The sequence below is a fragment of the Chelonia mydas genome, chromosome 13, assembly GCF_015237465.2.
Source record: "Chelonia mydas isolate rCheMyd1 chromosome 13, rCheMyd1.pri.v2, whole genome shotgun sequence".
NCBI classification, from domain to species: Eukaryota; Metazoa; Chordata; order Testudines; family Cheloniidae; genus Chelonia; species Chelonia mydas.
The window spans coordinates 38,407,061-38,420,624 of NC_051253.2; the positions used below are offsets into that span (position 1 = coordinate 38,407,061).

At 48.0% G+C, this 13,564-nt stretch overlaps 1 long non-coding RNA gene across 50 annotated transcripts in view; it reads right to left on the reverse strand.

The window, feature by feature from the left end:
* Positions 1 to 1,443: 1,443 nt before the first annotated feature.
* LOC119567900 overlaps positions 1,444 to 13,564 on the reverse strand; it is a 111,373-nt gene continuing 99,252 nt past the window's right edge. For 47 of the 50 annotated variants that reach the window (XR_005227823.2, XR_006285577.1, XR_006285557.1 and 44 more), the window contains 4 exons: positions 6,210 to 6,487; positions 4,448 to 4,492; positions 3,797 to 3,904; positions 1,444 to 3,115 (listed from right to left, as the gene is read on the reverse strand). This is a non-coding gene — a long non-coding RNA (uncharacterized LOC119567900). Of the gene's footprint in view, positions 3,116 to 3,796; positions 3,905 to 4,447; positions 4,493 to 6,209; positions 6,488 to 7,803; positions 8,674 to 11,167; positions 11,187 to 13,069; positions 13,089 to 13,564 lie in introns of those variants that run through there. The other 3 variants (XR_006285564.1, XR_006285555.1, XR_006285536.1) reach the window with 3 other exon arrangements.

Genomic DNA, 13,564 nt, shown 5'->3' on the forward strand with positions numbered 1-13,564 from the left:
TGTTTCAGACCCTGCCTCCTCTGAGGGTTAGAGACCTTCTAATTTGTTCATGGCCAGTTTATACCCATTTGTTCTTTGGCCTACATTGTCCTCCAGCTGCTGCAATAGCTCCCTGCTCAGTGTTCCTCGCCCCCCGGTATATTTACAGTGAGCGCTCTGTCCACCCCCTCTCCTATGAGCTGCTCTCCATTCCCCTGATCATCCCACTCGCCCTTCACCGCACCTGGCCCGTTTTGCATGAAGCTGGCTTGAGCATGGGTGACTGAATTGCATGCAGGGTTACAGGTGGCCTTGTAGAATCCCTCAAGAGCTGGGCGCGGCTCGGATCCTAGGGTGACGGGGGTCTGTGATTTGCCTAGAGAGAAGGGCTGTTTTGTTGATTTCATGGGATTTCAGGCCAGATGGGAGCATTAGAGCTTCTAGTCTGACCCCCTGTATGACACAGTCCCCTACATGGCGGGGAATTGTTTAGGTGAGTGATGCTCAGGTGAATCCGGTGCCCCATGCTGCAGAGGAAGGCAAACTCCCCCCTGGTCAATCTGACCCACGGCAAATTCCTTCCTGACCCCAAATCTAGTGATCCTGATCACGTGAACAAGATGCACCAGCCCAGCATCTAGAGAGAGGATTGATTCTCTGTACCACGGCAGCGCCCTAGCCAGCCCTGCCTGGTGTCCCATCGCCAGCTGGGGCCAATTCCCGATGCTCAGAGGAGCGGGGGGGAATCCGGAATACATCTGGCCAATCGTGTCTCAGCCAGCAACGGGCTGCAGCCCTGAAGCATGAGAACGGATGCGAGTCAGCGTCTGAGTGCAGAGCTGCAGGAGTTATGAGCATGCTGACAGGAGGGCAGGGAACCCTGTTCTCCCCGTGGCCCGTGGTGGAGCGGAGATGAAGAGGATGGTTGGGCAGAGGCTAGCTATGAGCCGTCCCGTGTGACATCCTCGGGACCATTCCTGACAGCAGCTGGAAACCAGCTGAGCCGCCTCACGCTGGCGTGTCCTGCATCTCTTGCTGGAGAGGCAGTGTGGCTAGTCACTAGGTCAGGCCCCGGAAGACCTGGGTTCTAGTCCTGAGCTGTCGTTTCAATGTGGGCCATTTGCTTTGGCTGATATTTTCAGCCAGTGCCCCTTAGAGGGGAAAGACCCCAAATCCCATTCCTCACCCCTCTGAGCCAGCAAGTCCCGCAGCCGTGGGGACGGATTGGAACTGGCTCGAGGGGAGAACTCCAATACCCCATTCCCTGACCCCCCATCCTGCACCGGGGAGAGGCCTTTTGTCCCATTCCCAATAACGGCCAACACTGGATGCTGGGGAGAAAAATCAACCATCGTCTCACCCAAGCCCACGCATTGTCCATTAGGTGGAATTCCTTCCTGTATTTCCCCAGCTGGTGGTCCGAATAAATCCCCCAGGGCTAGACACACAAACCAGCAAGAGTTCTCACGGTCAGCCAAGTTCTTTAATAGCAGCCCAGGGCGGACCAGAAAGGAAATGGGAGTACATTATCATCTCCTCAATGCGATACAAAGAAGCTCGGCAGGAAATGAAAAAAAAAAAAAGATAAAATCTTTTCCAAAGCATAAACATGAGCAAATATCACAATTTAGAAAGGCTGAAAATAGGGAGATCAGGTTAACAGAGCTAAAGGTCGGTATAAATGCAGATTTGAAACATAAAAGCTAGGTTCAGGCCAGAGCTGGTATAAATTCATAGCGTTTATGGCAGGAAAGACTAGTCCGACTTCCTGGCTATTACATCTCCCCTGCAATGGGCCCAGAACCTGCATGTGACTCAAGCACATCTGGTGCTTGGCTAAAGCAGCTCTTCCAGAATTGCTGGAAGAATTCTACCACCCGGAGATCTGGCCTCAAATTCTGCAGAGCAGGGACGGTTAGAGACACATGGGGTCATGTGTACAAGTTTCTTCAAGTCACAGAGGCCAGATGGGACCATTCTGGTCTAGCCCAACTTCCTGCCTATAACACAAGCCAGAGAGTTTTGCCCGCTGATCCCTGCTTTGAGCCCATAACGTCTAGGTGAACTACAGCGGGCCTTTTGGAAAGACATCCTGTCTTGATGTAAAGAGCACAAGCGAGGGGAAATCCACACACGCCTAGTTAAGACAGTCCAATTGTTAATTACCCTCACTGTTAATGTGCACTTTATTGCCAGGCTGAATTTGTCTAGCGTCAACTTAAAGAACCCACTACGATCAGAAATGTGTTGGCTGGATTTTCAAAGGAACTAGCTGCCTAAATGCTATTGAATTTCAAGTGGAGATGGGTGCCTCATTCTGCGAGGCACCTTTGAAAATCCCAGTGTGTGGCAGAGAGTGTAAAATTCAACCTAGGGGATTTTAATGCACAATTCCCACTGATTTCAAAGGGAAACAGGTGCCCAAAGCCCTTAGGCTTTGAAAATCTCAGCCTCAGTGTCTCTGTGCTTCAATTTCCCCTTTTCAAAATAGGGTTAATGGTAAAGCTGGTTTGTTCTGCAGAAAATTTCAATGAAGACTAAAAAAATATTCACTTTTGTTGAAATTTGCACTGGAAAAAAATTGTTTAAAAAAGTTGGTTTTGGTGTTTGACAACTGAAAACTGAAAATTTTCAGACAAAAGCTGAAAAATCTTGTAGCCAAAAACTGTAAAAAAACCAGACTGAAAAATATTCAGTTTTTAGCCAAACATTTTCAGTTTCTGATGAAAATTTGAAGTTTTTTTCTAGGAAAATGGGGACTTTCTGCCAAAAAAATTGAAACCCAGTTTTCCATCGAAAAATGTTTTCACGCACATTTGTTGACCAGCTCTAGTTAATAGCAATTCCTTTCCCCACACTGGGAGCTTGTGAGGATAAATGTGTCAATCTGTGGAGGGTGAAAGGGAGGAGAGTCATGGAAAAACCAGGCTAGGTAGGTGAGATCCTTCTAAAACTTGCTAAGTGAAAGCACGTCAGATCATTATACATCAGGCCTATATACAGAGGTGATATGGGGACCATTCATTTCATTATATTTCCTGATGCATGGGAAGGTGAAGAGATGACACCAGGTCTCTGAGGAATTCCCATCACTCCAGATTCCATCACTCCAGATCTGTCCTCTTTCCTTCCACTCCTGTAATGAGAGAGCAGAAGGAGAGTGTCCGTTTATCGTTTACAGCGCAGTCAGGTCTGGAGACCCCAGCCAGGTTGAAGGATTTCATTGTGCTGGGTAGACAACTAGGAATGGAAAGATAAAACAGAAAGAGAGAGATGGATATCCAGATGGATAGCTACTGGCAAGGAAAGATGGATTGACAGAGGTGTGGATAGTGGGTATGATGGATAGACAGCTGTTTATGGGGTTGGATGGACAGAGAGGCGTGTGTGGGTATAGATAGGTGAGTATGGTAATGGATAGATAGTGGGAAGGGAAAATGTTGGGTGGAGATGAATAAACAGATCCTGGGAAGGAAGGAGTGATAGAAAAGAGGGACCCTTAGGTAGATAATACAAGGGCAAACGAAGGATAGAAGGTAATAGGTAGATAGATGACAGATATTGAGAAGAATGGATTGATAGATAATAGAGATTATGAAGCCAGGATAGACAGATGATAGGAAGAGAGATACCATGGAGAGAAGGATGGACAGATGGATTGGACAGAGAGAAAGATACTCTGGAGGGGAAGACGGCTAGAGAGCTACACAGATAGATGCTGCTGAGGAAAGGATGGATAGAGAAAGAGATTTGAGGGTGAAGGAAGACTGGCTGGCTGGATTACACAGATCCCCATAGCCTTCCCCATCCCACTCACTTTAGCTTTTCCACAGCCAGAAGGTCAGGAGCAGGTTAAGTGCCACTCCTTTCACAAAAACGATTCTCAGGCCCAGCAGCGTGAATGACAGGAGGTTTAGCTGATTGTCTGTAAGACAACAGGAAAGCAAAGGTCACAAAAGATCAGACACACACACACTATGGATTCTGACATCTGCCTCACTCCTGACTCTTACTCGGGGGTTCGATGCAGCTGGAAGCTACAAGGAATGGGATGACATTGACCCTACCAGAGACTAGCTGACCCTGTTCACAGAGGCTGGGATTTTCACAAGTTGGGTGCCCAACTCCCTTTGAAAGTCAGTCTCTAGCTCCCTTCGGCCCACTTTGAAAGTCCCAGATGAAGCTCTTAGCCTCAGCAATTCCATACAGCAGAGAGTTCCACAGGTTAAAGAAGTGGTGTCCCTAACCTCTGTTTGCCAGAAGCTGGGATTGGGCGACAGGGGATGGATCACTCGGTGATGACCTGTTCTGTTCATTCCCTTTGGGGCACCTGGCACTGGCCACTGTCAAAGGACGGGACACTGGGCTAGATGGACCTTTGGTCTGACCCAGTCTGGCCGCTCTTATGGTCTTATGCAAGTGCTTCCTCTTATCAGTCCTAGCTTTGTCCTGGACGCTGCATCCGTACCTGTCTCAAAATTGTCATCCAGCTCCATTATCTTGCATGTGTCACCTGTAAATAAAAATACCCATCAGCTATTAATAGAAATAATCAAAACAATTTACATTCACATAAGTATCTGTGTCTTTTTATTTAGCATGTTTACAATGGCTGTGCTAAGGGGCCAGCTGAGAACAGGGCTTCCTCGTGCTAGGCGCTGTGGAAACACAGACCAACGTTCAGAGTGTCACAGATTTTGTGGCTAGAAGGAATATTAGATCATCTAGTCGGACCCCCTGCATAAGACAGGCCAGAGAATTTCACCCAGCCACCCCGGTATTGATCTCAGTCATGTGTCTGAGTAAAGCATCTTCCAGACGGACATCAGGCTTGGGCTGACAATAGCCAGAGCGGGAGAATCCAGCACGCCCCTGGGGATTTTGTCCCAGTGGCTAATCACCCCTGCTGCTAGAACGCTGTGCCTCAAATCTCATCTCAGCTTATCTGGCTTGAGCTTCCGGCCTGGGGTCCTCTTGTGCCTTTCTCAGCTAGGGGGAGGAGCCCTCCAGGACCGGCGAGCCCCCCCTTTGGCAGCTGGGGGAGGAGCCCTCCAGGACCTGCGTGCCCCCCCCTTTGGCAGCACTCGAATCGAGCCACCTCGCCCTTCTGGTCAGATAAACAGACTGAGCTCCGCAGGTCGCTCACTGCAAGGGATTTTCCCAGCCTTTCAAATGGTTTCTGTAGCTCTATTCTACACCCTTCTGAAATGTGGCAGCTGGAGCTGGATGCAGTACTGGGCTCCCCCACGCTGTGTACACAGTTAAAATTACCCCCACCCGTCTGACTCACCGCTCTGCTGTTTACTCCTCTGATACAGGGTGGCACGCTCCCTGAGCTGCCCAGGCTGGGCCCAGCCCGCCCTGATTCCAGGACAAGCCCCACCTGAGAGGTATCAGGAGTCAGGTGGAAGCACTAAGAAGGCCCAGCTGGGGGAAAGGCCAGAGGGCAATGGCTGTAGGAAGCCTGAGACAACTGGGGAAGAGACTGGCTGCAGGAGAGGCTGGGAGGTTTTGTTTCTGGTAAAGAATTTGGAAGGTTAGTTTGGGGAGTTGTGACCCCAGCAGGGGCAGGCTAAGACTGACCCAGCCAGAGGGCTGAGCCACCTGTCAAAGAAACCCTCACAGGTCTGCAGTGACCTTCACCAGGGGCACGCTAGCCTAGCCAGGAGCTGCTCCGTGGCCTGTGGCTGTGAAGGGATGCATTCAGGTGAGTAGGACGCTTGTTGCCATGTCCAAGAATAGCATTAGCCCTTTTCGCTGCAGGGCCGCACTGGGAACTGTCCTTTGGCTGCTTGTCCGCCGTGACTCCATAATCCCTTTCAGTGTCGCTGCTCTCGGGGATACAGTCCCTTGTTCTGTGGGGGTGGCCTGTGTTCCTAGGTGTAGAACCCTGCCTTCAGCTGTCTCAAGGCACGTTTCACTTGACTGGCCACATGAGCCAGGGTGCCCTGGCCGCCCCCTTGTTTACCACTCTGCCAATCTTTGGGTCACCCACAAATTTTAAGAACAGCGATTTTATATTTACTTCCAGGTCATTGATAAAGAGATTTAATGGCATCTTGCCTAGCGCCGGTGCCTGTGGACCCCTACTACAAAACCCATCGTCCCCGCACCAGCTTATCCATATCTCCCACATGCCAATGAGAATGGGTCATTTCATTGGTCACCACCGATCTGGGACCAGAGCCCAGCCTGCAGCCTAGAGACCACCTCCCAGCCTGCACATTTACCTTCCTCAGCACTCTCCGTCACGTTGTCTGTTCCCATCCTTGTTTAGCAATGCAGCGAGTGTTCTCCTGGTCTACCAAGAGCACCGTCCCATAGCTTGCTTCCATTTCTCCGCTGTCTGGGTTTTTCACCTGCACAACGGAGGCATTGACTTCTGTAAGAGATTTCTCTGAGAACCCAACTTCGATGTTGCCAGGGGAGAAGTCCGTGATAAGGCAAGCTGAGTAGATCCCATTTTGGGACTTCACTCGGTAGATAGAAGCGTTAGATCTTTCAAGATCTGTGAAAGAGAAAAATCACATGGCCGGGGGTCAGTAACCACAGTCCTTGCATGCCTCGTCATCTAAATCTGAAAACCAGGCCATGTAGCGAGAGACTTAAGATAACCTCCTCTTGGATAGACTAGGTTGGTCAAGGGGCAACTTCACCCCAGTCTACACAAGGAAGAGATTCTGACAGTAGGCAGCTCTTCTTTAACCTAGCAAAGGCAGAACAAAATCATAGCTTAGAAAGCCAGGAAAGACCCCTGTTCTGATCTAGTCTGGCCTCCCGTATTACATGGACCGTAAGAGGTGACTGAACTAATTCCTGTTTGCACTAGCGCATGCCTTTCTAGAAAAGGAGCAACCTTGATTTAAAAATTTCTCCTCCCTACACCTATTCCAATACTAGTTGATAATTGTCCTATAGACATAATCACTTCAAGCTATGAATATTTGTTTCTTTAATCTTTCCCCAAAGGTCAGGCCCTCCAGACGGCGGCTCAGTTGTCTGGTTTTTCTCTGCATTCCCTTCGTTATGGGTTTGGGATACCCAGAAAAGTCACTTTCTCACCCCTATTCTGTACTGAATGTGTCACGGTGTGTCGTGGCAGCTCCACTCTCTGGTCTCTGCTCATGGATGGCTAGATTTCAGTTTTGGACTATTGGGAGACAAGGATAGGTCTTACAGAGGGATGGACGGAGAGAGACTGCAGAGGAAATGATGGATGGATGGTTGGCTGGATATTGGAGGAGTGCAGATCAGTGGGTAGATCTCAATGAGGAAAGAATGGATATGGTTGGGCAGCTAGCTAGCTGTTGCCGGCGAAAGGCCAGATAGATTCGTCATTAGTTTTACAGTTAATCATTATTTGCCTGACTCTGTGCTACGTACCCCAAACCCTTGACTAACGCTAGCAGGGGCGGGGGGGTGGTTTTTGCACTCCCTTTCTGACTGTGCGGTACTTTTGCAAACGGCTGACTGAGCAGATAACAATGAGAGGCTGGTTTTGCAGAGTGCAACGCCTGTGACGTGTGTTTGTTTCTCAAGCTTACTCGGAGCGACTGGAGACTTTGTTCTAGCTCCGAAGGCCGATTTCCTGTAACCGCCCACAGAATTCACCCCTCGCTCTGAGACTTTGCAGGTTGTTTTGGTAAATAGGCACTATTATAACCGCAGCCCCATCGCCCACGTTTCCTGTTGTTCTCTCTGCCTAAATGAACAGAGGGCTCGTCGGAGCTGCTGCCTGCTGGTATCTCTGGGCCCTTTATTGACAGGACGGGTGCGGGACGGACGGGGCAGGTCCAAACTATACAAAACCACCTGCCAACACACCTCAACTTTCCACTGCCAGGGCCTTGCCTAGACGTCACAGGGAAGTCCAGGGACCATTCAGTCCTTGAGCCGTCCACGGGGAGGCCAGCCCTAGTGGTGACGCAGAGGTGAATGTCTGTTCAGTTGCAACCTTGGACCAAACTTCTTCCATGCAGGCCAGCGTAGAAACCTTTCAGCCAGATTGGTGCTCACGCCCTTGAGGTGTGAGGGTCGTATCTGATTGCCCATCCTCTCCAAGCCAGCTATTCCCTCAGCCTTGGGCTGGGTTGGTACAAGTGTCCTAGAAGCAAAAGGAATCAGATCCTATCCCCTGACCTCACTGGTCCCTCTGGATGGAATCAGTACCATGTACATCTGAAATGCCCCCATTCTACTCCCCAACTTTCCTGAGCCAGCCGGTCCCCCCTGACTTGGGACTGGATTGCAACGACCCCCCCTAGCTATGAAAAGCCCCATATCCCATCCCAGATCTGGGGCAAATTGAAAACAGCACCCCCTAGAAACGAAAGGCCCTAATATCCCATTCCCTGTCCACTGAGCCATCCATTGTACATGGATTTTGCACAAAGATGTATGCTATGAACGTCCCCTTACTTACTAGCCTTTATTGTTAGTCTGGTCCCACTACCAAAACCAATAACTTTGTTATTTCCTCCATAATTCACACTCAGGGAAACGGCATTGCAAAAACCATTTCACGCCCTACCCCAAACCGTTAAAGGGCTGGCATCCACCTGGGGCACAGTTAAACTAGAGCTGGGCAAGTCACAACATTATACGGTTTTGGGTCATTGGTCATTTTAAAAAGTCAACCCCCAAATGGTTTGTTTGGGGTCAGACCGGAAATTAAAAATGTTGGTGAGGCGAAACATTGTAAAAAAAAAAAAAGTTTCCCTTGGACAAACCTGAAATGTTTTGTTTCAATTTTGCCAAGTATCGGGGTGGGGGGGGGGGGCAGCCGTGTCGGCTGTACCCACAAAACAACCAGGAGTCCGGCAGCACTTTAAAAGATGAACCCATTGATTTGGGCAGAAGCTTTCGTGGGTAACCCCCCCCCCCCCTTCTCCAGATGCATGGCGTGAAAATGACAGATGCAGGCATCGAGATAATATATTTATATATAGCACTGTCTCTCCCCTCATGAGGTGACTCCCTTCTCTTCATGTGTCAGTGTATCAATGCTGGATCTGTCATTTTCATGCCATGCATCTGGAGAAGGGTGGGTTTTTACCCACGAAAGCTTCTGCCCAAATCAATGGGTTTGTCTTTAAAGTGCCACCAGACTCCTCGTTCTTTCAATTTTCACCACTTTTTAAATTGTTTTTGAATTTGCTTCAATGTTTAATTTAATTTTATTTAAATAAAGTTCTTTCAGACTGAAAAGTCAATAATTCGGTTCAAAGATGTTGAAATGAAACACAGTGGGGGGTGGAGGGGGCCTTCAGGTTTTGGTGGTTTTCCCTTTTTCCAAAGAAGCATTTGGCGCAATTGACAAACTCACGAAATGCTAAGCGGTGTGGCTGACTCTGCAATTTCTACAGAAAAAAGTTTCAGAAGAAGAATGTCTCCCCGCGCTGAGTGCGTTAACCTTTGACACAGAAAGAAATGTAGGGTTCCCCCTTGTTTCTTGTATGTCTTCCCCTGCCCCGATTTTCTGTGTCTTCGCATCGGAAGGCTGCATTTGTGACCTCGTCGTGTGGCGCGATGGAAGCGATTCTGATGGCACAACATCAGCCTTGTAACCGAACTTTTACGTTCCTATCTGGCGCTCCTGCCACCGTAGTATCTGAGCCACCCAGAGAAGTTACCCGCCCACGCCACTCGGAGTATTCCCACTCCAGGGGGAACTGAGGCTCAGATATTGTATGGCTGGATTTTCAAAGGAGCACAAAGGGAGTTAAGCATAATTAACCCCATTGACATTTACTAGGATTTTGGGGGCCGAAATCTCTTTTAAAAGTCCCAGAGAAAGTGACTTGCCCACAGTGAGCCTGTGGCAGTGTTAAGAACTGACTACAAGTCTTTGGGGTGCTATTCCCCATCAGACCCAATGTCCATATAGCCCAGCCCCGTTGATAGTGCCCAGGGCCAGCTGCTTCCCAGGAAGATACAAGGGTCTCTGCAGTGGGCTGTCATGGCTGGATCATTACACGTATGATATCGGGTGTTAAGTTCCTTTATGCTTTTCAAAATACCTTTAAAAATCTGGCCCTTATGAGGCAATTTTCCCACAGCAGAAGTTTCTTCCTAAGGAATTTGTTAAACTCATTGGGGGGAAAAAAACAAAACAAATTCCTTGGAGGTAACTTTACATACATGCACAGGCTGAGCGTTTCAGGGAGTTCAACGCCCAACTTCCATAGAGTTTGGATCTGGGTGCCTAACTCCCTTAGGCTACCATGAACACCAAGGCCTTCCTAGTGCGGACGCTAATCTGCAAAGGTGTGCTTTGAACCAGTGTCCATCAGCCCACCCCTCTGAGAGGGACAAGCTCTGTCAGTAAAAACGCAGCTTTGCTGGTCTAACTGCATCTAAACTAGGAACTTCAGCCAGCACAGGGATCAGAGCTCTTCACGCCCTAACCAACAGAGCTATGCCAGCCCAAGATACCTGACCTCTGGCTCCTTTTGAAATCCCCAGCCATAAATTAAAGGCGGGAAGGGATCACAAACGCCTCTAGTCTGATCTGTATAACACAAGCAGAGAACCCCACGCAGGGACACCTACATCAGTCAAAACCACTTCATCCCCTTTGGGAAAAAAATATGTGAGCTGGTACAACATCTTCCATCTTTTTTTAATTGCTTTTCAATTAAATGAAAATATTTGAGCGATAAAGTTCTGTTTTCATTGACAAACCTGGGCATGTTTGTTGAAGAGCCATAAACCTGAAAACCGTTTTTGGGTTGTTTGTGGCAAAACCCAAACCTGTTTCTTTTTTTCAAGTAACCACATTGGGTTGCCCAAAACAAAACCAATTCTGGGGCGGTTCGGGTTTTCAGTGGAAACAAAAAGTTTCTGAACAATATTTAGATGAAGTTTAGAAAATTGCGGAAACTTTTCTTTAAACAGGGACGGGGGAGGAAAAACCCACTTCCTGACCAGCTCTAAAAAATATCATTTTCAAGCAGTGCCAAAAGCTCCACTTAATGAAGTGCGGGGGGGCGGGGGAGGGAGGAGAAAAAAAAGAAAATGCACATAAAATAGAAGATGTTTAGGTTGATCTAGAAAAGTCAAAAGAATTTTTTGGCCTAGATTTGGCTGCTTCAGGAGCTGGATACCTCATTCACATTAAAATTCCTGGTTAGAAATAGATGATTTACAAATCTCTGCCATAATGACTATTTTAATTAGGAAACCTCACTTGGAAGCACTAAGAGTTCTGCTCCAGCTCCAAAGATCACTGTCCTAGATTCCAGCATTCCCACCCCAGTCCGAACCATTACAATACTCTCCTCAAGAATGAGTCCGAAGAAACCACTCGGAAACTCTCTGACTTCAGGATGAATGTGGTGGTTTTTCTCTTACTGTTCTCTCAATCCAGGTGCTTACATAGGTTCCAGCTTCATAGTATCTCGCCCCTCATAAAGGTGCATGAATTTGATCCTCACAGACACCAGAGTGGTCGTGGACTTGAGTTCTGTCTATTTCTCTCTCTATCATTGCACTCTGGTTCCGTCCTACCCTTTTCATAGCCTGCCTCTCTGGGCCATACTCGCTGGGCTCGACCCTCAGCCTGCCTCCCTCTACCGAATGGGAGCTTGTCATTTCCACCACCATAATTCACACCCCAGCCAAGGCCGTTACGAGAATTGCTAAACCGCACTGACCTATTCCAGCATTTCTGCCCTCAGGGACGTGTTCGCAGTGCCAAAGTAGGGAACAGTTTTGGTATGCGAGCTGCAACTTTTCATTCACGCTATTTCCAGTATGAGGCTGTTTCATGAAAATGGGTATTTTACCCCCCTCTCAAACTGATACTTTTTCCCATTTTTCGAAAAAAACTCAGTTTCAAATTTTACTTGACCCCCCGCAGTTTTCGTTCTTACGTTTCAGTTTTTATCCAGCGCGTAGAATTTCCTTCACCCATTTGGAAACCCGCTGGGAGTTGGCCAGACTCCATTTTGAAACGGAAAGAATTTGTTTTCTACACTTTCCCAGTTTTGAAACCATTGTTTAAAATATCCCTGGATACACGGTGCTCCCTCAATCCACCCTGAATCATTCAACTCCGGTTCCCGCAGCGAGCTCTCCTAGTCTGCCCTTCTCATTTCCTTTTTGTGCCTTGACCGCCAGCGTGGTTCCACTTTCCAGAGAGAACCTGATGGCCTCCACCTCCGTATTCACACTCCAGGGGAGCTTTCCAGGCCTATTTCCATTTACCAGAATTTAGCCCTCGGTTACTTAATCTAGAATACTTCATTCTATGGATACCAAGTAGAGGTGCTTGAAACTTTTCTTTGCTACCGCTCTTCCCCACTAAACATGCTTGATTTTCAACGTGGAAACATTACCCTAGATTTTTTTTCCAACCTGCCAGGGCATGGTCTAGATAATACCATGAGTTCAGGGCACTGGACTAGATAACCTCTCCAGGTCCCTTCCAGTCCTAGGATTCTATGATTTTTAAAGCCACCTAAGGGATTTGATTTCCTTGAAATTGTTAATGATTGTTTCTCATTACGCTTGTTTTTCGGTTGTCATTCCACACTTTAGCTTTTCATTAGCAGTTCCTTGATTGCACATTTTTGTCACATGGCTGTTGGTTTTTTGTTTTTTTTTTTTACCCCCATAGCACAAATTTGTACTTTGGAACATTTTCCATTTTGGAGGAAAAATCCATTTTCTTCTATTTTGGTAGGATTGTGAAGATTTATTATGTTAAGCACTTCACACTGTCCCTCCTACCTCCCTCTCCCCTGCCGTGTCCTCCTCACCCCCTTCCCTTCCCTTGTCCTTTCATTTAGATGATTCCTCCTCACTTAATTCAGCTAAAAAGTCGTGGCACTAACATGCCATGCTGCCATCCCGTTGTTCACTCTGACTTCTTCCCTCACAGTGGGCCTGTCCTGCTCTATTTCGATTGTCCGCTCTTCGGGGGCAGGGGACTGGCAGCACCTCGCGCAACGGGGCCCCTTTCCAGGCTGGGCCTCAGGCACTAATGTCATAAACACGATGAATAATAACATAGGGGGCAATTTTTCTTCTTACCTGGCCTTAAACCTACATGGGAAGCCGCTTCAAAAACAAACCCTTGAAAACTTACCCGGAGTCACTAGAACTTTGGTCCCCATTCCAAATATGAGTTTTCCCTAGCCCCTCATTACTCACACTGGACACCAGCCTCTACAAAATGGGAGGTGACTCTTTCAACCGCCTGCTCATCTTGGATACGAAGTGGAGAAGCTGTGAAATGCTCTCCCAGAGAAGGGCTGGGAAATCCCATTGGACAAATCAGTTTAACACATCTCTGGGGACCCAGATGGGTGGGAAAAAACCCAGCGATGGCTAAGAGATGGAAGCATGGAATTGGCTGACCCAGTAATCCCTTATTCTTCTCTCACATTTGTCATTCTGGAATTTATAGGATGATATGAAGAGAAATAAGTGAGGGTTATAAGGCCTTGGTGGCGTCAGCTAGTACATTTCCAAAACCATGCATGCGTTCTGTCTGTCTGTCTACTGCAGGGCTTTGCATTGGTGCCTGTCACTATCGAATTGCGGCATCTTCCAAGCTTGCATAGATACTAAGTGAGGTCCC